Source organism: Candoia aspera, chromosome 3 (assembly GCF_035149785.1).
Source record: "Candoia aspera isolate rCanAsp1 chromosome 3, rCanAsp1.hap2, whole genome shotgun sequence".
Taxonomy (NCBI): domain Eukaryota; kingdom Metazoa; phylum Chordata; class Lepidosauria; order Squamata; family Boidae; genus Candoia; species Candoia aspera.
The window spans coordinates 142057510-142085297 of NC_086155.1; the positions used below are offsets into that span (position 1 = coordinate 142057510).

General features: G+C 38.2%; 1 protein-coding gene across 2 annotated transcripts in view; it reads left to right on the forward strand.

The window, feature by feature from the left end:
- Window positions 1-27788, forward strand: part of ATXN1 (ataxin 1) — a 265056-nt gene that overhangs the window by 50554 nt on the left and 186714 nt on the right. The gene's annotated exons all lie outside the window — the stretch shown is intronic.

Here is a 27788-nt window from a genome sequence, read left to right on the forward strand (position 1 = left end):
TTCAAAATAAGCAAGTTTTGATTCTTAAAATAGTAATATCAAATTCTATAACTTTTCTTTTATCATACGGATTGCAGAATATCTTTAGCTGAAGTACAGGTAATTTTTGACACACCCATATGATACAGAAAGGTGTACTTTTGCACTATTAGAATGCTTCTGGAGATGCCAGATGTTCAGACTTGGCCATAAGTGTTAGAAAGATATTTTAACCATGTAAACACTGAAGTCTGAATATGACAAAGTCCTACCTCTGTAGCACAGAGTAAGGATATGCAAATGCTGTGCTATACCTATTCTGGGGCTTCCGTATCTCCATAACTTACAGGCTCACAGCATGCATTGATTTATAAGTACTGTGACTTTGTCATACATTCTTTTACGTGCCAAGAGCGCACAAAGAAAAATAGGGATGTTTATGAATTATTATAAGAAACTGTGCTCTACTCCCATTTTATAGGAATGAAAGTCATATAAAGACTTTTTACATAAAGCTTGCTTTTATATTTTATATATTTACTCTTTAGTAGCCTATTCTGTACCGACCTCAAAAACAAAAAAATTGTAAGTTTTCTAAGAATACATGACTTTGTAGTGGCTTTTATGGATAGCTGCATTTCAAACACCATATTTATTATCTAGATTGGCAGTTAATGGGGAAGAAATGGTAAACTAGTAGTATTTGTTTTGTTTTCATGTTCATATGAAAACAAAATATGCTTTCTGTTTGTTTTTAATATCACCACATTTTTAAGTAAATTTGTGTAGGAGGTTTGTAATCCATCCAAAAATAGGAATACACAGCTATTCACAGCTGCCCTACTGAGAGTAAACTATTGATTTTTGTTAGGTTCAGAACCATGCACACTAACTAGTAGTGGCTTTATGAGATTTTAATAAAACTTTTAGGTGACTGCTACCCAGTATCCCTTTAACTGGAGATATTATGAGATAAGCTTGACGTTTTCTCCATGCAGATCTTTGCCCTTTCACATAGCTATGATTTCTCCATTAGTAAACAAGCCCATACTGCTCTCAGCATGGTGAGAAGTAATACATTGATATAATTAAATTATAGACAGTATGAAACAGCTTTCAACCTATTTTCACAAATGGGTAGGGGGTGCAGCTATGCTTCTCCTAATGGTTACTATGGGAATATATTTGCTTTTCCCAGAAATCTCTGTTTTATTATGTAGCATTGATAGAAGGATTTCTGAGTAAAAAAAGACATCCTTTGGGAGTAGTACTGATATTAGACATAGGCAGAGGTTGTTGGGGAACCTTTTATTTCCCTTAGGCATTCCCTTCCCCAACCTCCCAGTTTTGTGCAAGAATTCTCATAAATGCTTTTTGTCTTCGGTCTAGCTTAAAGGTGTGGGTAACAACACCTAGCTAACTTTGGCTGTTCTCAGAAAAGCAGCGCAGGTTCAGAAATGGTTAATACTTAGCAAACCATCAAGAAACTCCAAAACTATAGGCTAGATTGGGAGATTTTAAAAAATCCTGGAAAAGGCATTGGCAAGGCATCTTTTTATCTAGACTTCTTTCTGAGATGGTTTCATAGTTCCAGATTCAACGTGAAATGTTATTCCAATAGTCTCCTATGGGAGGAAAAGGAAGATAGTGCACTGATGCCCAGAAAATTGTCTCTATGTTTTCACCAAGACTAAAGCTCAGCTTCAAAGAGTTTCTTGCTTTTATCTAGATAAGACCCATTATGTGTTATAATGGGTTTCTTCTTGTCTCTTCTGATGAACCCACAAGTGACCCAAGTCATAACTACAGAAGCAGCATGAAGGGTATAAAGCAGCTTGTTTCATAAGGGAAGCTAAATAGCCTTTAGACTAGATGATTTAAGAATATAGGAAAATTGTATTTAATTAGGCAGTTGAACCATTTAATCCAATATTAGTTACACAGAGAAGAAATTTCTCTTCAGGACTCTTTAGGACAAGCCCCACTTAGAAATCTTAGAAACTAACACCTTGTGCATTCATAGGATGGGCTCAACCATTGAATTAAAGATGTTGGCCTATAACATTGATGTTATCTATGGATCTGAGAGGAGGTATGACTTTTCTTGTTGGAAGAAATGTAGGTTTAAGCAGGCCCTTAAAACCCAGCTCTTTCCCCAAGACTTAAGCTTGGATATGTGACAGGTCCCTTTTGGGAATGTTTTATGCTAAAATGGTATGGGTTTTTTTTTTTGTTCTTCCTGGACATTTGTTGCCTCGTTCCAAACTGTTTTTAATAGTGTATGCCACCCAGAATCATTATAGAATCTGGCAGCCCTACAACTCTTACCATTTTGTTTGGTAATTTATTTATCAGTGAGGTCAGAGAGCTCAAACAGATCCTGCTGGGCAAAAGAGAAGATAGCACACCAATATCACACCTAACCTATCCCTAGTATTCAACTTTAAATAGAGAAGCTCACAGTCACCTGTGGAGCAGTATGTTGGTTGCTACTAGATTTCCCCATGGCATATAATTGCCACACATCCTGTCTCTGGAGTCTAGGTTGGTATAGTTCCAGAAACATGGCTGGGCAAATCTCAGGGAGGAATACCCCTCCATCTTCACCGAGCCTGTTCTCAATTACACATGCTAGCTCTGTCCTGTCCTGTCCTGGTTTAGTCCCTAAACTGAGCACCCAAATGCATCACATACAGGGTACATTCCCATCCCTTACTCCAGGTGACCCTATTATCTAGCCCTTGACTAATCCCACAAAGTAAATCATGAATCCACTATAGCATCCTCTGTGAATTGCTCTCATTTTTAGTAGCTAATTTGAGGTATAAAGTTTTTAAGTATATAATGCTTGCTAATGTGAGAAAAATAAAAATCTCTTTTAACATCTTTTAAACAATAGCATGTTAAAATGTCAAACACATTATTTTGTCCCTTAAATAACCATATTTTTCTATTACACCTAGGCAGGATTTTGTAGTATGGTATATACTGTATGTAACCCGCAATGATATATGGAGAATGTCATACTATATCTACTATTGGTAGTCTTTGTTTAGCAACTGCCTCAGACAGCGACCATTTGTGGTTACGAAAGTGATGAAAAAGTAACTTTGCGTCAATACCCTCATTTACCTTCGCAGCATCTCTATCTCTTTCACATGTTCACTGTTACAGTCAGTTAGCATGGTATTGTGTTGTCCTGTGCCTGACCCAGTTTTTTCCCCCTGTTTTTTGCCCCTTCGTAGAGTGGAGAGATTGTTTAAACAAGCTGTCTCTTCCTGAGCTGCTTTTCTCCACAGTGCAGCACTTCCCTAAAAAGTGCTAATGGCAAGTTTACAAGCTCAGCTCTGTGACCTTGATTAATTGACTAGAACCTCAGGCTGGCTGGTGTTGCCCCCCAAAATTGACCAGACCTTGATCAGTTTCACACTGAAGGCTTTTGTTTGTCTGCCTAAGTGGCTGGCATCTTGCAGCTGCAAGTGCACTAGCCAAACAACTGGCTCCAGCACGTTCCTTTCAGTGTGTATTCCCCATTGTATGCCTGCTCACTGTCTTGTAATCCCTTCCTCTCCAATGAATATAAATGCAAACATTAATTTCCTTCTTGCTAATTATCCCAGCATTGGGGTGAGCATTCCAAAGGGTGGGGGGTTGGGGAAAAGGGTGATAAAATTTGCTGTTTTATCTGGCTTCCTTGTGAGTCGAGTTTTGGAAACATTCCCTGCCTCTTGGGCTCACCCGACTGTTTGGGATCGTATCCTCTAGACACTGTAAAGCAAAGGAAAGCTGAAATAAAATCATAAGCACAGTCACAGTCAGATGATTTTCACTTAGTGACAGCTTTGCTTAACAACCAAGTCGCTGGAATCAATTGTGGTCACTAAACTAGGACTACCTTACATAGCAACTCAAGGTAGCTTTTAATGCTCTCATAATTGCTATTACAGGTAGTCCTCACCTAACAACTGTCTGTTTAGTGACAATTCAAAGTTACGATGGCAGTGAAAACGTAACTTTACAACTGGTCCTTGCACTTACAACTGTCACACTGTCCTGTGGTCACATGTTCACCATTTGCGCACTTCACAGCTGGCTTCTGACAAGCCGAGTCAGTTGAGAAGCCAGCAGTAAAATTGCAAGTCGCGGTCATGTGATGTCTCACTTAACGACCATGGGCAATTTGCTTAACTGTGGCAGAAGTGAGGTTGTAAGTCTGTTGTGGTCATACGATGTCTCACTTAATGACCACATCACTTACCGATGGAGTTGTGTCCCAATTGTGGTGGTTAAGTGTGGATTACCTGTATATTTAATGCATACTTTAAGGATGATAATTGTTAGATTCAGATTTAGCCTAATTACCAGATTTCACATCTGACCATGTAGCTTTTTCAGGATTCATACGAGCAACAAAGCTGTGTGTACTCTGTGTCACCAAAGAGTCATACTTGAAACTACCGTTACTGTCTGAGTGAGGATCTCATTGCCCCTTGATTTATTTTGGTTTTGAAACACCATGGTTTTGAGTTTGAACCATTTGATTTGGAACAGTTTGTTTCAATCGTTTTGGACATGCCTCGAGCACAAAATAACATTATTTCAATTTCTAAAATTTGAAAATGTTTGAAACTTCCAGAATGACTGGTTTTTAATGTGAAACATGACACTTTGAATTTGAGGCTATTCAAATTTTAAATGTTTTGCGTACCCCCCCCCTTTTAAAAAAAAATTCCCAGTCTATCTAACAACCCTGAAATTCCTAGGTGTTTCCACATTCTAGTATTAATCAAGTGAATCCTGCTTAGCTTCTGAGATCAGCCAAGGTCAGGTAGGTAATGCTACCTACTTATAATAGGCATACTTAAAGATAAATTCTCCTGGGTTTTTATGCCTTAGTTTCAAATACATGTGTGTAAAATAGCATAAATATGTAGGGGCAGTTTCCAGAGTCCCCTGGATAGACTTCAGTTAGCACAATAATCCTGTCTTTTCTCCTTGTAGCCTCATGGCCATCAACTGCTTCAATTATCCTATTTCCTTCTGCAACTGGGAGCCTGCATGGGGGAGAGGAAATTATTCCCTCATGGGTACGTTGATGGGAATGGTTCCATCGGCAGAAATAATTAATCTGAGACCATGCTATATATTTTAGCGTTATGGCAGTTGATTTTAATAATGAACTTTGGGACTATGCTTACTCCTAGAAGTGATCCAGGGCAGAAATGTTACTCTGTAATTCCAGGTTGTGTTTCTTAAGGACTACCTGTATTACATATAACACTGCTAGTTATCTGAAATCTGTCAGAGGTTATGCCACCCGCTGAAATAATTAAGTAAGCACATGAGACATGCCCTATCCTTATTGGTTTTTATTTGTGTTGGCCTCTTTTGTATCTTTTTTCTATTTTATTTCTTTACATAGTTGATGTATAACCTGCTATCTACTGGGGGTTTAGATGTGGTCCGAAGAGTTCCCCAGATTTTGCTATCAAATTCAGTGTCACTGACTCAGTGCGCCACCACCTCATCTTCCTTATTTACTGCCTCATTCTGCTGCCAATCTCTCACTGTGCTGTCATCCCCAGTACATCTGGTACCTCATCCTTTTTCTTCTCCCAAGCAATAAACCTCAGTGTCATAGTCACTTCCCCCCCCGCCTTTTTCTTCTAGTGTTCCTTCCAATTTCTTCCTCTTGCTGCCTTCTTACTAAGCCTTCCTTCTCTAACCCTCCCCAATTAAAAAAATCTTGTTTTCACTATTTAAATGTATGTGATACTACTTGCCACTGTGTTGTGAGGCCTTGTTCATCACATCACACTATTTAAAGTTTGCTGAAACCCTCAGGCCAGTGAAAATTGCACAGCTCTACCTTACATTAATTGCATGATTTAAAGTAGGGATGAGCAGACTTGAAAATTGTGGGTTCATTTTTTTAGTTTTATTATAACCTGAAGGTCTAATAATTGTCCAAGAAAGTAAGGGAAGCATATTTTTAATATTAAACTCAAGATTATCCCTAAATACATATACAATCCAGGAATTGGTATCATTGGCTCATCATTAATTCTGTGTTAACTAAAACCGCAGTAACTGCTGCCCATGGATTCTAACGCTGCTTGCTCTAAAGTAAATCCCACAGATCATCATATTCTTGTATCCTGGTTAGTGTGTTAAGACTGCAGACGTAGTTTTATAGATTGATTTTAGGAAATTTATATTGATCTATAGTCACCTTGTGGATATCTATCAACAAAAAAGCTCAGGACCCACTCAGTTTTAATATAGTGCCCTGTTTCCACTAGTAATTTCTGTAGTAAACAGATAAATGAGAAGGTTGCATTCATTTGGGAGCCATGTTTAATGAGTGTTTAAAAACCTTACTTCTTTTGTTTTGCTTTCTTAGGAAATTGTGAAGCCTTCCATCAGGTTCTGCTCTATTTTGAATTTTATGATGGCTGAAGCAGCATCATACATGGAGTGTGGGAAATGCATTACTAGTATTTCTAAATGTCACAGCTGTTTTTTGCTAGTTTATTATAGTTACATTTTAAAAATAAGAATTTCAGAAGTTATCTTGATTTTACACAATAATTCAGCTTTGAACTTTACAGTTCATTACTGACTCTCTGTAGTATATCTTGCTCTATAATAAGCCTGAAATTTCAACCACAATGCTTTATGTCATCAAATACTGAAAGTGGAACTACAAGTTTAATTTAGATAATTTAATTCAAGAGCTTTTCTTGCTGTTAGAATTCCCGAAAGTGATAATGACCATTGAAAATCTATTGCAGTGTTTTTACTTGGGAAACTGTCATGCTCTTGTTCTTAGAAGCTATGTTGTTCAGGTAAATGTTTTACATACAATGAACATCTGCTTAACTCAGTGATATTTAAGAACATATTTCAGAGATATTTATCCTTTTGCAGAATTAGAAGCTGTGACTTCTGAAAGTTTCCTGTTTTTGAATTAGTCATAGATTAGTCCTTGTGTGAGTGGGCTTTTTCTTGGGGAAATATCATAAATATATTTTTTTTCTTTTGCTTCTTGAGATTTGTATTTAAATAAATCAGATTACATTTATGAACTTTCCTAATATTAGGAGAGTTGGCAATATTTCTGAATTTAAGTAAGTTAACCATATTCTGTTATTTATTGTTCTGAACTTTATTTTCAAGTAAATCTATTACAGGCATCTCTAAAGAGGGTTAACCTTATAATATGATCATGTCAAGTACTAAAGGCACACAAGTATCCTCTGAAATACTGAAGTGGGGAGTAACTAAAAGGAATGATTGAAATGGGAAAATCCTATTAATATGATTTTTAATTTTAAAACTATTTCAATTGCCATGAGATAGTTACAAGAGTTTATTGATAATCCCATGTGGATTTCTAAAGTATTTTATTTTTATGTGCCTACTGATTTATTCTGTAATAGTAGAATGCAGTATGCTTATACTTTAAAAGTCATTGTACTTACTCTCATCTCATGAAGCCATTTCCATTAAAATAGGGCATCTTTCAAAAGTGCTTTTGCACAGATGTTCTGATTTTCAGTACTACAATAGTTGAGATTCCCAGAGTTGATTGCATGTCAAAGATTTATATGCCAACTTCAGTAATTATATACTATATATAAATATGTTTTATTTTTTATCTGTCCTGTGATTTGATCACCCAGTTTGGTCATCTGAAATTACTGAAATAATGAAGAGCATACAGACCCATGATCTCTTTGATCATAGATACTAGGATTTTTAACCATATATATTTTCATTTTACCTCAGTTTGCATTTTTTAAAAGTGCCAATTTTTTTTGCACAGAATGTGCTTGTTATGGCTTAACAATTTAAAAAAAGGCCTTTAAATCAGGCATCTTAATTTACTATCTGTAAAAGACTTTTTAAAAAGTACCTTCTTTGGAGGTGCTTAGTTATAGTAACTTTCATTTGAATACAGTAACTTTTTTTTTGAGTAACTGTGCCTGAGATACCTCTGTTAATGCTCCACATTTTGAAAAACAATAGAAATTATTTCTTGTGCATGAATGTTCAGAGAAGATTGATTTTTTTCCTTTGGCTTATGGTCACTAGAGATAATTTTTATAAATGTGTTAAGTGTGGTGGCAAGCTGTCACTTATTGACAGTTTTACTCTTTTGTGCTGTGGAGCAGAATGCCTTGTGCATTCCTCCCCACATTGTCAAACATTTGTGAAGCAGACACGGTGTAATAGGCCCTTCTGCTTCTAAGCATTGTTGTGGGAAAAAGGGATCCAGGCACCTATATCGATTTTGAGATCACATTCAATCCTTGGTGCCATTTCTGTTTGCTCTAAGCTTTTTCCTTCTATGTTGGAGAAGACTCCTGAGAATACCATGGACAGCCAAGAAAACAAATGAATCATTGAACAAATCAACCCAGAGTTCTCACTCCAGGCACAAATGACCAAGCTCAAATTATCCTACTTTGGCACATTATGTGAAGACCTAGCTCTCCAGAAAAGGCTCTAATGCTAGGAAAGGTAGAAAGAAAGAGAAGGACAGGATGACCAGCAGCAAAGTCTATGGACTCAGTTACGGTAGTGATGAGTACACTGTTGGAGGACCTGAAAGACTATGTTAGGGACAGATTTTTATGGAAAAGATCTATGTGGTTGCTAAGATTCAACACCAACTTGTTGGCACATAATCTTCCTTCCATAGCCCAATTCTAGAATTCTACTTAGTTTGGGTTACTTAGTGACCTAGAACTAATAATGGTTCTGTCCATGACATTCTTCCAGCCAATTCTAGTTGAGATATACAAGTCTCTCTTTGGATATCTAAGAGAAGGCTGTAATGTGATCTGTTAAATACAAACACATAGCTGTCTTAGATATCCAGGGAGATAGAGGCATTGCCAGGACAAGCAATAGTCTTTTAAGAAGGATACCTCTATCATCTCCAACTATAATATTGCCCCCTCCTCTATTACTTTAATTCTCCAATTCAGAGTTTGCTTGAAGGATGTTCTACTTCATCCCAATTTTGAAGCTTCAGAGCAGGATCCCACTTTTGTGTTTGTACCTGAAAGATAATTAGGGATTCATATTGTCCTAGATTCATGGTGAGGAAGATCATACCACATTGCTTATTGTGAGACAGGAGAAACTACTGACTCATATTGTCTCAGACTCTGGGAATTCTGCTATACAACATCCATGTATATCTACATCAGACACCAAGCCACCAGTCTGATGCTTCTTCATCTTCCTTCGAAATACTTTGATCCTATAGTTGAGAGTCTAGTGTGTGCTATTTTTATCAGGGGAGAATAGACCACGTGTTAAACAATTATTCCATATGGCAGCTGTCCTTTGTCTTAATATGTACCAACTTGGGAATATATAGATAACCAAATGTTTCAAATGTGGACATCTGTTTTGTGATGGCTATTCTATCTCTGCTGCATTTTGTTTTTTAAACGGTGACAAGGCTTTGGCAAAAACTAGTTCCAGTGCCAGCTAATTTGAAATGGCTGGAAAACGTGCATAAGACTCATGAGGGAAATGCTGGGGGTTTTTTTTAGAACTAAACCTCTAATTCTAGCTTTGAAGATCAAGCAGATCAGTGTTCAGAGAGTTAATCTGTAATAACAAAAATGAATATCCTATGTTGATATGAGACCTTTACTTAACTTTCAGTTTATTCTTGTTGTTATACTATGGTATCATACCCAAACCACATAGAATCTTTAGCAGTAGTATCATTGTGATGTTACATTTTTTGACTAAGGCTGTCCAATTTTTTTTTTTCAAAACACGCATTTCATAATGTGACAAAATATTTCTCTTTGGAACATTACAGTAGTTATGACTTTTCCCAGGCTCCTGCAGCTGCTTTGGAAATGGTTCCTGGCTGTGTCCACGTAGGTATGCATGCGTAGCCATTTTGTTTTGCCTTTTTCCCAGGGAAGCAAGCTGTCAGTACATGCGCATGCAGTTTAAGGAGCTGCTTATGAAGCAGCCCCAAACACCTAGGAAAAGATGTGACTGCTATAATAATTTAAAGAATGATGTGTGCCTGGCCATCACGAAGCACTTCTTTTGAAGTATTTGTGCAGCCCTATGAATTGCATAAGTAAATCTAAACTAAGCTTAACAGTTTACAGTTGGTTCTAATTTAATAGTTGCAACCTTTAATACAGCTCAGAATGGCACAGGGAGAGAGTTGATCACTTAAATGTACTGTTTTTGAGAACTGTTGAGATGTATCTCATTCAAACTTGTACTTTATTTATGATTTGTGAAGAATTTTGTTAATGGATCTATATGATTTAAAAGTGGTGCTGTATAAATGTCAGTTACTGCCTTCGGAAGAATGAAAATAAAACTAAGCTCATGGCTACATTATGTTATATATCCTGCTGCCACCCAAACCAGCAACAGTCATTTAATTACCATCTTATCTCTCTCATATGTAGGATGGCCAACCCTTTATTCCATGTATATTTTCTGATTAATTCTTCACACTATTTGCAAGATAAAGTATAGTTTTACTGTTTTTAAAATTGTGAAATCAGATCATACACTTGAAAAATTGTCACAAAATTCATTGGCTCTTCATTCTTAACAAATGTTTTTAGGATCACATGGTGTGCTTTATGGTGCTTTTATTTCTAATATTGAATTTGAAGGTGGATGTATGATAGATCATAAGGTATTTCGAAGTAGTGTCTCTGAGTATCAGTGTTATACAAGACAGTAGTACTCTTCTATGCTTACTATTTCTACTCCAGAAATGTCTTCTCAGCAGAAGTTCTGAGAAGATTATAGGAGTTTCCCCACCTCCATGGGTTTCTGTGCATATATAGTTTTGTGCTTATTGGAGAGCCCTGGCCACATGACATACGGTTTCTTTGAAGGTGGGGAAAGTCCCTTTCGTTTCAATTTCAGTACTAGTGGCTATGTACAAAAAGGTACAGGTTGCTATGGTGACAAGGTTTGATAAATGATGTTGAAGTAACTTAAAGAGTTTTGCTTACTTGAGGTGAAAGAGACCATATAGCATTATACCATTCGGCTGAAATATACCATTGTTTGGATGACAGTAGAATGCATAGGATTTATTTTGCCTTTTTTTTTTTCTGGAGAGCAAATTTAAGAGTTGAACGTGTTTCTTTTTTAAGAAGAGCTGGTATAATCACATTAATAGCAAAGAGAGTATCACCTTTAGAAAATAGTTTTGCAAGCTGTACTGTTATCATTTAAATGGAAACCCACAAATTATCCAGAAATAGCATGGCAGAGGAGGGACTTCACTCTTCTTTTCCGGTTCATTAGTAACATTTGTTAACCCACCTTCAATTATATATACATTTAATCCCAGTAAGCACTCTTTGACCAATATAGGTATCTCTTATATATTGCTTATAGTCATGCCTCTTCTACAAGGAATCAATGCTTTCCTGAGTCTGGTGATGCCAGAAGTGCCTCTGTAATGCACATTATATTTTAATAAGTTCAGGTAGTTGCTCTTTATAAAAAGGAGCATGTCTCTGTTTTTACATTATTACTATTAATGTCAGTAAAAACACTTTAGGAATCCTATTATTAACTTCCCTCCAAATTGTCCAGTTTTTTCAATGCCATTTTCTTCTTTTTAACCAGTTTCTTATCCATAAAAGAATATGCTGTATCCCATCATTACTATGTTGCTTTTGGAGATTTTGCTATGGGACTTTGTCAGTAGCTTTACTTTTGGAACAAAGTAAACCCATCTTCTTTTGTAAAAAAAAGAAAGCATAAATTAAAAATACTATTATTAGAACTAGAAAAATTTCACAAACCCAAAACAAACTGGGCAGTTGTGATCTAAATTAGACTAAAAGCTATGAAAAGCTTGGGATAGAGAGAAAGAGGTGGGAATTGATTTTCATGAGGAAATGGCCTGGTCAGTGTTTTGAAATTCATCATGGGAGGAGATAACAAAATTTTACAAATTTTAATCTAAGAAACCTAATTCCCCTTTAGTCCTTACCCCCACTGTGTAAGCTAAATAATTGCCTTAAGGGGCTGAGAGACAGTGGACCTTTTGAGAGCCCATTGATCCCTGGTGGCGGTCCAGACAGACAAGGCAGCAGAGTTATTACTAAGTCTTGTAGCACCTTAAAGATAAATTAGTTTCTTATGGCAAATTTCATGTACCACAGTTCAGTTTATCTGATGCATGGAGTAAATCCTGCAAAAGGAATATGATTATACATATACATATAGCCTTGTGTAGCGCAGAGTGGTAGGTGGCAGTATTGCAACCGAAACTCTCCCCATGACCTGAGTTCGATCCCAGCGGAAGCTGGATTCTCAGGTAGCCCGCTCAGGTCAACTCAGCCTTCCATCCTTCCAAGGTCAGTAAAATGAGGACCCAGCTTGCTGGGGAAGGTGACTGGGGAAGGCAATGGCAAACCACCCTGCTATAGTCTGCCAAGAAAACATGGCGAAAGCGGAGTCCGCCCAAAGGGTCAGACATGACTCAATGCTTGCACAGGGGACCTTTCACCATCTTTCACCTATACATATACATATGCACACACACACGCACTCAACTTTGTTAGAGTAGAGGTGAGAAAAAAGAGAATAGGGAAAGGAGAAGTGAAAGATAAAACAGATTGTGATGATAAAAAAGCAAACGACAGAGAAATTGGTCCTGTTCAGAAAAGGATACTCTCACCATGTGAGTGGAATGGATAAATCCTTACCTCTGCCAGAGTTGCATAGGTGAACAGATGCCTCCATTGATTTAGATGTCACTTATTCAACTTCAGTATCCCAGCTGCTCATGAGGCAAGTAGTACCTTTTTTATAGTCTGAATAATGCTATTTTGCATTAACATAGTTAATTGGGAGGCAGCATACAAATTTAATAATACATACATACATACAAGCATATTTTGTATGATATGTTGGTATCTAATCCATTGAAATGGTGCCAATAATTTTTCCTTGGCTGTTTCCTGATGAAGGCATGATGTGTCCCAGTTCATTCCACACTGGTCAATCGTTATATAAAGAATAAATGAACACAAATCTAACATTAAAAATAGCAATATTCCAAAATCAGTAGAGGAATATTTTATCTCACTGGGATACTTTCGCTGATCATAAAATGTTAATTCCTTGAAGAAAGGAATTTAAAATCAGATCTTCCAGGGCAATTTTGGGGGGGGGGATACCTTCGAGTCAGTGTTGACTCCTGGTGAGTGCCTGGACAAGCCCTGCAGGTTTCTTGGTGAGCTGTCAGAAGTGGCTTGCCATTGCCTCCTTCCTAGGGCTGAATGAGAGTGACTGGCCTAAGGTCACTCAGCTGGCTTCATGCCTAAGGTGGGGCTGGAACTCATAGTCTCCTGGTTTCCAGCCTGATGCCTTAACCACTACACCAAACTGGCTGTCAAGGACAATATTAGATGCATTAATTGAAATGGGTATGTAATTCATGAAAGTTTATTTGATAATAAATTGGTTTGTTTGTTTATAGATTATCATAATCAAATTGACTCTTGACAGTTACAGTCTAATCAGCATATATACAATAAAACTACAATTGAAACAATCAGTAAAAAAAAAGCAACAAAAATAATTATGAAAATGCAGCTGCATCAATTTCAGCTTAATGGTAGGCACAGTTAGATCTTGAAGGCCTTATGGAAGAGCTCTGACTTCATGGCCTTATACAAAGATTCTATGATAGGTGCTGATTGAACCTCTGATGGGAGGCTATCCCACAAGGTAGAGGTACTAAAGGAAAGCATTGCCACTTGGGCAAGTATATAGAGCAGGCTAGTTATATGTGAAAAATGTCATAATTTTTTTTTGTTTTGCTTTATTTTTTGCCATGAAAAATTTACACAGAAATCCCTCTGCGGGCTAAATTATCCCTATTTACTCAGACAATACCCACCTTCTAGTATGATTCTAAATTATATACTAGAACTTATCTCAGCCTAGCTGATGATATGAGTGCTGCTACTTTGTCCTGTTTCCAAATCTGAGTATCCAGGCTTCAATTTATGACTGGATGAAAAAAAATACCTTAACTAAATATTCCTGTTTCAGTACACAGCACTTACTGAATTTTATCTGGGAGATAGGAGAAAGTGTCTCCAAGGTAGTCCTTGGGTTATGACCATTTGTTTAGCGACTGTTCAGAGTTACAATGGCACTGAACGAGGGGGACTTATGACGGGTCCTCAGAGTTCCAGCCATTGCAGCGTCCCCATGGTCACATGATTGTGATCTGGGTGCCCAGCTCATGATTATGACATTGCAGGAAGCTGCAGTCAGGTGATCACAACTTCCATGTTCCCTGCCAGCTTCCAACAAGGAAAGTCAATGGGGAAGCTGGCAAGAAGTTAGAAGTCGTGATCACATGAAGTCCTCGTTTAATGATGGCGACAAGGATTGCTGGAATTGCCATCACTAAGCAATGCGGTCATGTGACATTGCGTTTTACAACCATGTTGTTTAGTGATGGAGTTCCCAGTCCCAATTGCCTCCTCAGGTAGTCCTTGGGTTATGACCACTCATTCAACAACCATTCAAAATTATGACGGTACTGAGCAAAGGGGGCTTAAGACCAGTCTGTGAAGTTGCGGCAGTTGCAGCATCTCCACAGTCTTTTGATCGCCATTTGGGACCTTCCTTGCCAGCTTCCAACAAGCAAAGTCAATGGGGAAGCCAGCAGGTAAGGTTGCAAGTTGCTCCTGTAAGTTGGTTTTTCTCCCAAGGAGCCCTACTACAGAGTTCGAGATCCCAGGGATCTTGTACTCCTTAGCACCCCCGCCCCCCACTCCCCAGTGCCTGCCTGCGGCCCTCTCCAGCCTGCCTGTTGCCCTTGCCAGCCTGTCCACCTTCCCCAGTGCCCACCTGCTGCCCTTGCAAACAACACTATGGAAATCTTGGAAGCTTGGCATTCAGACAAATCAGTCATCAATAGACACATAGACATGAACCATATTTACACACTGTTCAAAAGAGAGAATAAAAAAACCTAAGAAGGAAACAGACCAGAACATACCTGCTCCGGCAGCCAACACCCAGATAAGCAGGGATTAATACCATGCAAACATCAAGCAAAAAATAATAGTTTAACCAAGGAACTACCAAGGAGGAAACCAAAACTGGCAGGGCAAGCTACTGCATATAAACAGGGAGCAAACCCCACACTCACTTGCACTGATGATGTTACCTAGTTGGGTAATGAAATGTCTGCAAGCAAGCAGCCAAGCTCAGTACCAAGGACTCCACTGCCATATTTGTTTAGTGTAATTGATGTTCCCCTGTTTATGTATGTAGATGTGCTTTGGCTTTATCACTGTAATTTTTTTGTTTATTTTTTGTAACTTGATTTATGGATTTTGGGTATATCAGCAATTGGAGCAGCACACAAGCCCACTAAAATTAAATAATAAACTGCAAAGCTTGTATACCCAAAACTTAATTTTCATAGACATGAAGTTATGAAGGGGAAGGATCCTGGGATGGTAAGAGTGAAGTGACATTTTCTGTTGGTCCCCAAGCTGTTGCATGGGTTAGATTTCTATTATGACAATTCTACTAACTCAGAGGAGAAGCTAAGCCAACAATTCCCAGAATTAAGATTGGAGGTTGGAGGAAAAGATAAAAAAATACAAAATGTGTTCTGTTTTGTTATTATGAATCCCATAATGGCTAATGCTCAATTTCACTGTTTTCTAGCTTAAATACAAATGCAAACTAAATTATTTCACATTTAAGGAAAATAAGGTCTTTGATTTTTGAGTGACTTAGTTTTTTTAAAGAAGCCATCTCAAACCACAAGATGTATTTGTTACATTTAGTACTTGGTGACTGGTGTCTTCCAGTATTTTGCTCTAAAACTTATGAATTAAAGAATATGCCATATCTTAAGGTTTGATTTTTGTCTGAGAGGTGCTCAGTGTTGGGTATCATGTTCATTTGCTTTAATCTGAAAACTATTCCATCTATGTGTAGAAATAATCTCAACCTCTCTTTGGCCACACCACACAGGTTTTAGGGTTCTCCTTTTTTGTTTTAATGCACATTGTTGTTTGGAAAATGAAGCAGATTCAAAAATCCAATAGTCATTGGGATCATTGAAGAAAATAGAAGAATTGTTGGATGAGAGGCCCATTTGTTTTCTTTTTTTCCGGTTAAATAATTCCTACTTTGATCAGCAGTGCTTATCACTGGTGTATATCTCTTTCAAATATCCTCTGTAAACATGAACAGTTATTGTCACATAAAGATAAGTTAGGGCATAATTTGTATTTTCAAATATATACAATAAACTGTTTCTAGGAGACAGAGATGAAGTGTTAAAATAGATGACTGAGATTCCTTTTTAATGAAGGATAACTTACATATTTCTTTGAATAATCTATATTGTTTGCTTAGCTTCTTTAAATACATGAGCTGTTTTATATCAATACCTTATAGTAATTAGGAATCACTGCATAATAAGATGTTACATTATTTAAATGGATGGTATTTTTGAAAGACATGAATTTTGAGCCTTATACCAGCTCTGGGAATATAAGGCCAATTCTAAAAGAAAATGTTCCACCTCAGGCTGCTTTCTGAATTATTCCTTCTGTGCATAGGAAATAAATAAGTTGATTTGATTTGATTATTTTTCCTGGGGTTGGTTTTAAGGGAAGGATATTTAGGCTCAAATTCTGCAGATTTTCAGAGGTCTAGTTACAGTGGATATAAAAATGCCTGTTAAAATGCCAGGTTTTTGAGATGTAAAAAAAAACAGACCAAGATAAATCACTTCAGAATTTTTTCCACCTTTAATATAACATACAAGCTGTACAATTCAATTGAAAAACAAACTGAAATCTTTTAGGGGGAAAAATAAAAATAAATTAGAATAACGCATAAATGTATACACCCACTTATAAGTAGAGATGTGGCTGTGTTCAGAATTAACCAATCACATTCAAACTGATGATAAATAGTCAGTACACACCTGCCATCAATTAAAGTGACTCTGATCAGGCCCATATAAAGTTCAGCTGTTCTAGTAGGATTTTTCTGACATTTACTCAGTTGCCTCTTACAGCAAGAGCTGCAAAGAGCTTAAAAGGGATCTCATTGTTGGAAGGTATCAGTCAGGAGAAGGGTACAAAAAAATTTCTAAGGCATTGGATATACCATGGAATACAGTGAAGACAGTCATCAACAAGTGGAGAAAATATGGCACAACAGTGACATTACGAAGAACTGGATGTCCCTCCAAAATTGATGAAAAAGCAAGAAGAAAACTGGTCCGAGAGGCTGCCAAGAGGCCTACAGCAACATTAAAGGAGCTGCAGGAATTTCTGGCAAGTACTGGTTGTGTACTCCATGTGACAGTCTCCCATATTCTTCATATGTCTGGGCTGTGGGGTAGGGTCACATCTCCCATATTCATATGTCTGGGTTGTGGGGTAGGGTGGCAGGATGGAAGCCTTTTCTTACAAAGAAAAACATCCAAGCCCAGCTACATTTTGCAAAAACCTATATCAAGTCAGACAAAAGCATGTGGGAAAATGTGTTATGGCCTGATGAGAACAAGGTTGAACTTTTTGGCCATAATTCCAAAAAGTATGTTTGGTGCAAAAACAACACTGCACATCACCAGAAGTACACCATACCCACGGTGAAGCCTGGTGGTGGCAGCATTATGCTTTGGGGCTGCTTTTCTTCATCTGGAACTGGGGCTTTAGTCAAGGTGGAGGGAGTTATGAACAGTTCCAAATATCAGTCAATTTTGGCATAAAACCTTCAGGCCTCTGCTAAAATGCTGATGATGAAGAGGAATTTCACCTTTCAACACAACAATGACCCAAAGCATACCTCCAAATCAACAAAAGAATGGCTTCAGCAGAAGAAGATCAAAGTTTTGGAATGGCCCAGCCAGAGCCCAGACCTGAATCCAATTGAAAATCTGTGGGGTGACCTGAAGAGGGCTGTGTGCAGGAGATTCCCTCGCAATCTGACAGATTTGGAGCGCTTCTGCAAGGAAGAGTGGGCAAAGATTCTCAAGGCAAGATGTGCCATGCTGATAGACTCCTACCCCAGAAGACTGAATGCTGCCATAAAATCAAAAGGTGCTTCAACAAAGTATTAGTTTAAGGGTGTGCACACTTATGCAACCATGTTGTTCTAGCTTTTTATTTTTATTTTTTCCCCCTAAAAGATTTCAGTTTGTTTTTCAATTGACTTGTACAGCTTGTATGTTATATTAAAGGTGGAAAAAATTCTGAAGTGATTTACTGTATCTTGGTCTGATTTTTTTCACATCTCAAAAACCTGGGATTTTAATAGGGGTGTATAGACTTCTTATATCCAGTGTAATGCGTTCATTGATAATAAAAATGTTTTCTTGAGATAATTATGTGGTGTTACTGTTGTGTTTCAATATATTTCCCACCTTTCTGCACCAAGGTTACTTAAAGTGGCTAACAACATGAAAAGTTAAAATCTGATATAGACAATTAATCATTATTAATTATTTCAACTAAAATACTTGGCTACGTCTTTCCTAAAAACTAAATTAAATGGAATTGAGTAGAACTATGACAGGACTGTATACCACGTACAAGACAGTAAGTTTTTCCCCCCTGCCTTTATACATATAAGCCAAGTTCCTATGAATACGCTCATTCAGGGAGTTTAATGGTTTGGAAATCCTGATGATGTAAAGTTTTTTTTTTAAAACTTGCCACCCAATTGAAAATAATGGTGTCTTTTTGTGACCAGCTTTGCTTTCGTAATACTGCATACTATAGTCTTTAGATGACAACAGTCCCAAATACGATAGGCAAGGTAAGAATCTTAAAAACATGTGCAATAATTATTTTATTTTATTTGATATTTATTAGATTTATATTCTGCCTTTCCTCTAGGAGCTCAGCAATCTTGGAAGGTAAATTGGACTGAGAAGCCCTGAATCATTCAGTGAGCTTATTGCTGAGGGTATACTTGAACCTGAGTTTTCCAGTCCTAGTCTGACACCTTATCCATTACTCTACTGATTAACCATCCTACTCTTTATACTTTGTTATGTTTGGCTATGGTAAATCTGATGTATGTTCTTGCTTGGAGCTTGTTTCGGTCTCTTTGCATTTAGCCTTTGACTGTGCATTTAAAGAGAGGTCAGGATTTTAACTTTAAAATATGGAAAAGTGTTCCTAAGAGAATGCAAATAATCATTCAAACTGGGGGGTTTAATTTGTTTGATTTAAGCTGCTGTCAACTGCAGCAAAGTGATATGTTACAGTTTATAAACACCTCAGAGATAATGTGCTTATTTTCACATACCAGCTCCAACCTCCTTGCCAAATCTATTTTCTATGTGGCATCATGTATTAAGACCTTACGTTAATGATGCAGATGTTGTAGAATTTTGTTTTCTTAACAATGTCATAGTAATATTCAGACCTGCTCCAGATTCTTTTTCTTCTGCTGAAGAAACTTTTATAGATTTCTCACTGGGGAAAAAAATGGAAAATATGCTGAACATAAAAATTAACGTGGAGTTTTGAGGAAAGTTCTTGGAAAAGAATGACTGTATCTCCTACACACGGTTTTTTCTGTGGTTTTCAGGGCCTCGGATGACTTCACATTAAAAAAAATGCTTATCTATAATATCTTCATTTCTTTCCCTCTTTCCTTCACTTCTCTTTCCTTTTCCAGGATCTTTAATTGAAGGCTATGCCATCCTGATGCCTACCATAATTCTTTGAACTAAAATGGACTCCTTTAAACCAGCATAAGAATTGGTTATGTTGATTGAGGATAGTGGAAGTTGTAGATCTACATGAGATCAGTGAGCAGAGAAAAAAAAATAGGCAAATCTTTGAAATACTGAGGAAAGAATCAGTATGTTTGAGACCACCTAGATATATGGACTGATTGTCTTGAGGATATGTCTTAGATTTGATATTTCTTTCCAAGAGCAGTTCTTTAGCCATGCCAGAGTTAAGTAGCTGCAGGGCCACAACTGGGTGGGGGCAAGCGGGGCTGCGCTAGGGGGGTGCCAAAATGAGCGCTGGGGGGGGCACCAAAATGGGCATGGAATCCATGTTTGCCCCGGGTGACATGGACCCTAGTTGCGGGCCTGAATAACTGCCATCTTATTTAATGAGTTTTGTTGTTGTTACAAGAATCACAGGGTTCACCTTTTTGTAATCAAAAATAGTCTTTTTGTAGAAATGAATGTGTGTGTTCTAGTGTATGTGTGTATGTAATGGTTCACTAGTTGTAGTCCTTTATGGATCAGACTAAAGTGCCAGAGTTACAGTAGTGCTTAAAGGTTTGTGAACCCTTTTGAATTTTCAGTATTTCTGCATAAATATGACCTAAAACACAACCTGTTCTCCACACAAGTCCTAAAACTAGATAAACAGAACCCAATGAGTCAAAAACATTATACTTGTTCGTTTATTTATTGAGGAAAATAATCCAAAGCTACCTATTTGCATGTGGCAAAAAAATGCGAGCCTTTGCTTTCAGTAACAGGTGTGTCCCCACTCGGGCAGCAATAACTACAACTAAACGTTTCTGATAACTGTTGATTAGTCCTGCACATCAGCTTGGAGGTATTTTAGCCCATTCCTCCTTACAGAACAGGTTCAACTCAGGGATGTTGGTGGGCTTCTTTGCATGAACTGCCCACTTCAGGTACTCCCACAACATTTCTATAGAATCGAGGACAGGACTTTGACTTGGCCATTCTAAAACATTAACTTTCTTCTGCTCTAACCATTCTTTGGTCATATGACTGATGTATTTTGGGTCATTGTCTTACTGCAGGACCCACTTCCTCCTGAGCTTTCAGTTCACGGACAGATACCCTGACATTTTCCTGTAGAATAGGCTGATACAATCCAGAATTCATAGTTCCATCAATGATGGCAAGCCGTCCTGGTCCAGAGGCAGCGAAACAGGTCCAAACTATCGTAATGCTGCCAACATGTTACACAGGTTCTTATAATGAATGCAGTGTTCGCCTTTTAGTTTTAGGCCTTGTGTGAAGAACATACCATGTTTTAGGTCATATTTATGCAGAAATATTGAAAATTCAAAAGGGCTCACAAACTTTTAAGCACCACTGTATCAACAATGTAGTAATTTCATATCTAGATCGTTGTCATTCACTTCAAGCAGTGCTGTTCTTGAAAACAACTTCAGGTATTACAGAAAGCTACCATTCAGCTATTATTATGTATGCATGGCCAATGTCACATTACATCTGTTTCTCATTACATCAATTCACTTCTCAACCACCTTCAAGATTTATAAGGCCCTAGAATTATAAGGCATTTATTTTATTTGTTTATGCTACTTCTACTCCTTCAGTCTAAGGGGCTTAGACTAACATAATACCATCATGCTACTGTATATAACAAACAAGTGCAGGCATTCCTCAGTTAACTACCACAGTACGGACTGGAACATTTGTCGTCAAGCATTGAGGTTGTTAAGCAAGGCATCATGTAACTGCACCCGATTTTATGACATTTTTTGTGGTAGCCATTAAGTGAATCACGTTGTTAAGTGAACCATGCAGTTGTTAAGTGAATCATGCGGTTTCCCCATTGATTTTGCTTGTTGGAAACTGGGAAGCTCACAAATGGTGAGCTTGGTGATCACGTCACCTGGGGGCAGTGCAACTGTTGTAAATACATGCCAGTTGCCAAGTGCCCAAATTTTGATCACATGACTGTGGGGACACTGCGACAGTCGTAAGTGCAAGAACCGGTTGTAAGTAACTTTGTTCAGTGCCATTGTAACTTCAAACAGTTGCTAAGCGAATGGTCGTTAAGCAAGAACTACCTGTAAAATTTGATAAATTGAAAATTCAAACATTCCATAATAAATCAATAAAAATGTGAAGCTTAATATTTGTTGGAATACTTCTCCTATGTGCCAGTTGAGATGGAGGAGGATTTACTGTTATGCTGGCAGTGCGTGGTACCCAAAGGATAGTAGAGAATTTTCTCAGTGATGGGTGCCTTCATGGTACTCATTGCTTTTGTGGATTAATCAAGCTGCTTCTGCAGTTCAATTTTGCAGACTGCTTAAGACACACTTCTTTATTCAGGCCTTTACTTCCTCATTTTGTGTTTGTTCTTGATTGCTGTAGGAGGTTCAAATTTCAAATTTTTTTTTCTTTTTTTTTCTTGTTCATATTTTGTTTTTATTGCTGTAAACTGCTTTGTGATCATTAGATGAAAAAATGATGTGTAAATTTATTAATAGCAATCATTCACAAGCTCTTACTAAGTTTTCAGTCCTTGGCTAATTTTACTGTACTGATTCATAAGAAGACCCATTCAGGCTATGTGTTTTAGCACATATTTTGTTCACAATCCATAAATTATCAGAATTCTGATTTACTGTCATTTTCAGAAGTCTGTCTTGTGGTCAGTTTTACCACCACAAAACATGTAGATTCATATTCATTACATTTATTTTTATTCCGCACATTTTAGCGTAAATATTCTTAGAATTGCTTATCTTATATGAGAAAACTGTATAAGAAGGTAATAAAATTAAAAAGTATGAAACAGCCTACAAAACTTGAAAGCAGTAAAATTACCATAACTTAATATTGCAGCGGCCAGTTGAGTTTCTGTTGAAAGAATAAAGAAGCAACAGATAGTGAGGATTTGCCATCTCCTTTTACTGATATTCTGGCAGCTGGACTGGCATGCCCTGTTAGGGAAAGCAGCAGGACCATCTGTTTGGAGACAATGGTTTTATCTGCTTCTTTAGTAGCACATACCAGTTATAGCAGCCTTTAGAGGAACAATGAAACATTAACAGTACTTCCGCACCATACTAAGTCACTCTGGGTGATTAAATAGAAAAAGCACTCTGCTATCTTTTTCCTAATTAACCCTGCTTTCAAAATACAGTTCATATTAACTGAAAGTGGCAGCCAAACTGAGCTTGGATAACATGTTTATCCTTAAAAAAGCTTCAGACCATGATTGAAAAACTATATGGAATGGGGAGAAAACTGATGGTGCACAGGTTTAGTTATTCATCTAGAATTGCTTAGCATCTAATTTGAAGTAAGTTAAGCCTGTTTTCCTTTCTTTTATCCTTACTGTTTTTGTTTTGTCTGATGTCATGTTAGATTTTTTATTTAGGAAGTCTCTTTGCTATGGTTATTGACTCTTGCTTTGTTCTAGTCTTGATATATTGGAAAACATTGTTTTTATTTTATGTGAGCAAGTCTTAAACTCTCCTCAGCTGTAAGGAAATAGAAGTTTTAATGTCCAATAATTAAAAAATAAACCACAGTTCGTTACAGCAGACATCTGGGAACTGTTTTTTTTTTAAAGGTGTGATTTTATAACAAGCTTGGATCAAACCCATGGTTTTAAATCATGGTTTGCTCTGAAACTATAGTTTAAAAAATACAACTCCCTTAGTTTGGGTATAGTGGGGAATAATGTTTAAATTGGAAGCAAAGGGATTTTGTTTGTACCCACAACACAAGGAAAGAAAATGACAGCATGTAAGGCCTGGCTATCCTGTGGTTTCATTCTTGTGATGAGAACCCATGGTCTCCTGTTAAATCTGATTTGGGTCTTTGTTTTTTGAAAAAGCAAGCTCAACCTTCAGAAACAAGTAGTGTTTTCTTCTTAATACGTGAATTTAAAAATCTGAGAAAAACTATCTTCCATTTGGATTGAAAAAAATGGGGGGGGAGGGCTAAGTGGTTCTTCATTTATCTCCCTCTTCCTTTTTTTTCCCCCTTGATAACTTTGCCTCAAACGTGAACCTAAAGACAAAAGTCTTTACAGTCTTCTGCTGACCCAAGTAGCTGAACAGATTTGTATGGGAGGAGGCAATCCTGCAAGTGAATTGTGATTGCAAAACAAACTGGCAGTGACTTATATAAATGGTAATCAAAGGAAAGAATAACTGAACGTGTAAGTGGATAGGCCTTTCTGAAAGAAAATCAGCTTAGATTCTCCAATGGTCATCCTATCTCCCCTGCACATCAGAGGGGCTTTTTTTTTTTTTTGGTGGAGGGAGGGAAGAAAGTCAACAGGCATGTGGATGGAGCTGATCCTGCTGGCACTGAACACCTGGAAGTTAAAAAAAAATAGGCAAAGTTCTTCATTAGAAGCTCTTGAGTCATGGGATAATCCATTTATAGATTGCTAACTGGTGAAATAAAAAAATAAATAGGTATGAATAGGAAATTTTCTTAGTGAAGGGAAGTAAGAAGCAGAGTCCCTAAAGGATCTGTATTGGAGTTGGTCTTTTTAATTTGTTCATAAATGTTCTTGACTAAGGGGGAGATACTGAGCTGGTGATCTTTATGGGTGATACCAAATCATTCAGGATCTCTTTACACTGGGTGACTGGTCAACCAAGCATGATTCTATTTAAATAGATGTAGAGTTAGATACATTGAGGCATAAAAATAAACCAACCCATCCCACCTGGTCATGCAGAGAGGGCATGTTAAGGACCCTGTCAGTTACAGAACTCTGTTTGGCGGGGTCCAGGAAATGAGCCTTCTCTGCAGTGGCACCCGCCCTCTGCAACATTCTGCCACCAGAGGTCAAGCTAGCCCCATCCCTCCTGACCTTCCAGAAGTCCCTGAAGACCTGGCTCTGCTGCCATGCCTGGGGTGGGGAGCGGGGTAGTCATTCCTGGGGATGGCTGGCACCTTAGAGTGCTCCCCTTATATTTACTATCTTTTGTAGCCATCTAGTTTTTTATCTTCTATTTTTATTTTTATATTGTATTGTATTATATTTTATGTTTTATTATGATTACTGTTTTTAATTCTTAATTGACTAACTTACTGTAAACCTCTCAGAGTCCCTCTTTGGGGGGAGATGGGCGGTAGTATAAATTTGAGAAATAAATAAGTAAATAATAATGAATTTTATATATATTTTCTCTCTCTATATATATATACATATATAATACATGTACACAAACATTGAAAGTGTCTGAGCTGTCTGTAATTGTGGAATATATTATTTCTGGGGGATTATGGTGGATAATTCAATAAAGATGTCTACTCTGGGTGCTAGGGCTCATTGGGAAACAAAACTGCTAATGCAATTCTATTGTAAATCCATATCTGGAATTCTATAATCAGATCTGGTCACCACTTTTGAAAAACTTTATAAGAAGATCTGAGAAAACAAAGAGGAAAAACAGAACAATCAGGGGCCTCGAATACAGATAGTCCTCACTTAATGACCATTCATTCAGTGACTGTTCGGAGTTATGGTGGCGCTGAATGAATGATACTTACGCCTGGTCCCCAAATTTACAGCCGTTGCAGCAGCGTCCCCCCCAGTCATGTGATCAAAATTCAGGTGCTTGGCAGCCCGCCTGCACTTATAACTGCAGGGGCACTTCAACTCCCCTCATCTGCCTATCTCCCCACCAACTCTGCCCTTTTGGCCGCCCTGCATAGTGGCACTCCTTGGTGGCAGCAGCAATGGGGCTGAAGTACAGGCCTGGGGCCTTCAGCCATGTTAGCCGGCTGCCACCATCCCCGGGCCTCTACTTTAGCCCAAGTGCCACTGCCGAAGAGTACTGCCCCAAGCCCCGTGGCCAGGCACCCCAGTATCATAGCGCAAAGCCCCAGTCACCCCACCTCCCTGCTCTCAGCAGGCTCTGCTGAATCTAGTTGACCTTTGCCATCTTCCTCCTGCTGCTGCTCAGGCATGTCTTGCCTGGCCCTATGCACGGTAGCTGCTGGAAGTTCCAGGTCTTCTTCCCAAGGCCATGCATGCTGTTCTCACAATGCTTCAGAAAGCCTTCGGAAAGCTTCTGAGGCCTTCTGAAGCATTGAAAGAAGGTCACGCCTGCCATTCTTGCAGTGCTTTGGAAGACCTCAGAAACTTTCTGAAGGCTTTCCAAAGGCTTTCCAAAGTATTGTGAGATGGCATGTGTGATTTGGAGAACAGCAGGTGCAGCCTTTTTGCAATGCTTCAGAAGACCTCGGAAGCTTTCTGAAGGCTTTCTAAAGCCTCGCAAGAACAGTGTGTCTGGTTTTGGGAAGAAGTCCTGGTGAGGCTAGCAGCTGCCTCACGTAGGGCCAGACTGGGTGGACTTGTAAGTGGGAGGAGGATGGTGAAGGTCAGCTGGGTGCAGCAGGGCCTATAGAGCGCAGGGTGGTGGGGGTGGCTGGGGCTTTGCACAGTGGAGCTGGGGTGGCTGGCCGCGGTGCGAGGCTTGAGGTGGCACTCTTCAGTGGTTGTGCCAGCAGCGCTGGGGCTGAAATAGAGGGGCAGTGGTGGCCAGCTGAGACTGCTGAAGGCCCTGGGCCTCTACTTCAGTCCTGGCGCCATGCCAAGGAGTGCCACTGTGCAGGGTGGCCAAAAGGACAGAGATGATGGGAGATAGGCAGGTAGGTGGAGTTGAAGAGGAGTTAGTCCCTTATATTACCGAGGCTCAGGGTTGGGGGAGACCAAGCAGGGGTGGGTCGTCGCCTAATGACCACTGGGATTCGGTTAACGATGGCAACGAGGACTGCTGGGATTGCTGTTGCTAAGTGATGTCACATGACATCATGCTTTACAACCGCGTTGCTTAGTGATGGAAATTCCGGTCCCAGTGACCATAACTTGAGGAGTACCTGTACCTTTCTTATCAGAAAAGGCTTGAATGCTAGGGAATCATTAGCTTAGAAGAATGGTGATTGAGGCAACAGATGATTGACATGTGTAAAATCATATGTGGAAGATGGAAAGGGAGAAGTTTTCTCCCTCTCTTAAAACACTAGCAGTCATACCATGAAGCTGGCTGAAAGGAGATTTAAAGCTGAGAAAAAAATAGTTTTTCATAAAATGCACATTTAATCTATGGAATTAATTACCTCAAGACACATTGACATATTGGATTATTAAAAGTGGACTGGATAAATTAATGGACAACAGGTTTATTGAAGTCTATTTAAGGCCCAGTGTTATCTCTGTTCTGGGGAAAGCATGCCTCTGAATACCAATTGCAATAATGGGAAGAGAGTATTTCTTCCGTCTCTTGTAAGCACCACGTTGGTTGTTCACCATTGTGTGATAATCAGAATGCAGGATAATTTCTTTCTCAGGTTGGACTTGGCCAGATCTAGCAGGACTGTTCTTCTGTTCTTATGCTTTTTGCTGTTACCATCATTAGCTGAGATTCAGTATTCAAATCCAATTGTTTTGGGTCATTTTGCACACTGGAGCAATTAAAAAAACCTCTATAATTGGGCAATATTTCTGTTAAGGCCAACATAATAAATAACAAAAACAAGCATGAAAGCATTTGAATTCTACAGAACTTTTCTTCATAGGTCAAGATATAAAAAACAGAGGATACAAAACAACAAAAATTAATAAAAAAGGCCAAACATTTCCTAATCTCTTTAATTCTGTTTTCTTTATCATTGTTTCTGCCATTATTTCCTTTCCCTTCATTTTTTCTATCAAAAGATACCAACTAATCTCAAGTCAGTAAAAGTGATAATGTCGCAGTTCAAATAGTTAGATTTGGCTGTATGATGATAGTGTCCAGGGCAATTTTTCCTGCACTGTATTGCCCTTGATCTGAATAGATAAATGCTTTCTCTCCCCTTTCAAAATTACCACAACAACTCACCTTTTATAGCTACCCCCAAATGTCCAGTATCAATTATTAACAAATTAGTTGCTTTGATACTCTTTTAACAATCTGTGAAATAGGGCAGTAGGGCAAAGTGTTTATGCAACTTTGTATATGTAATATTTTTAAAGTAAAATCTTATGAGT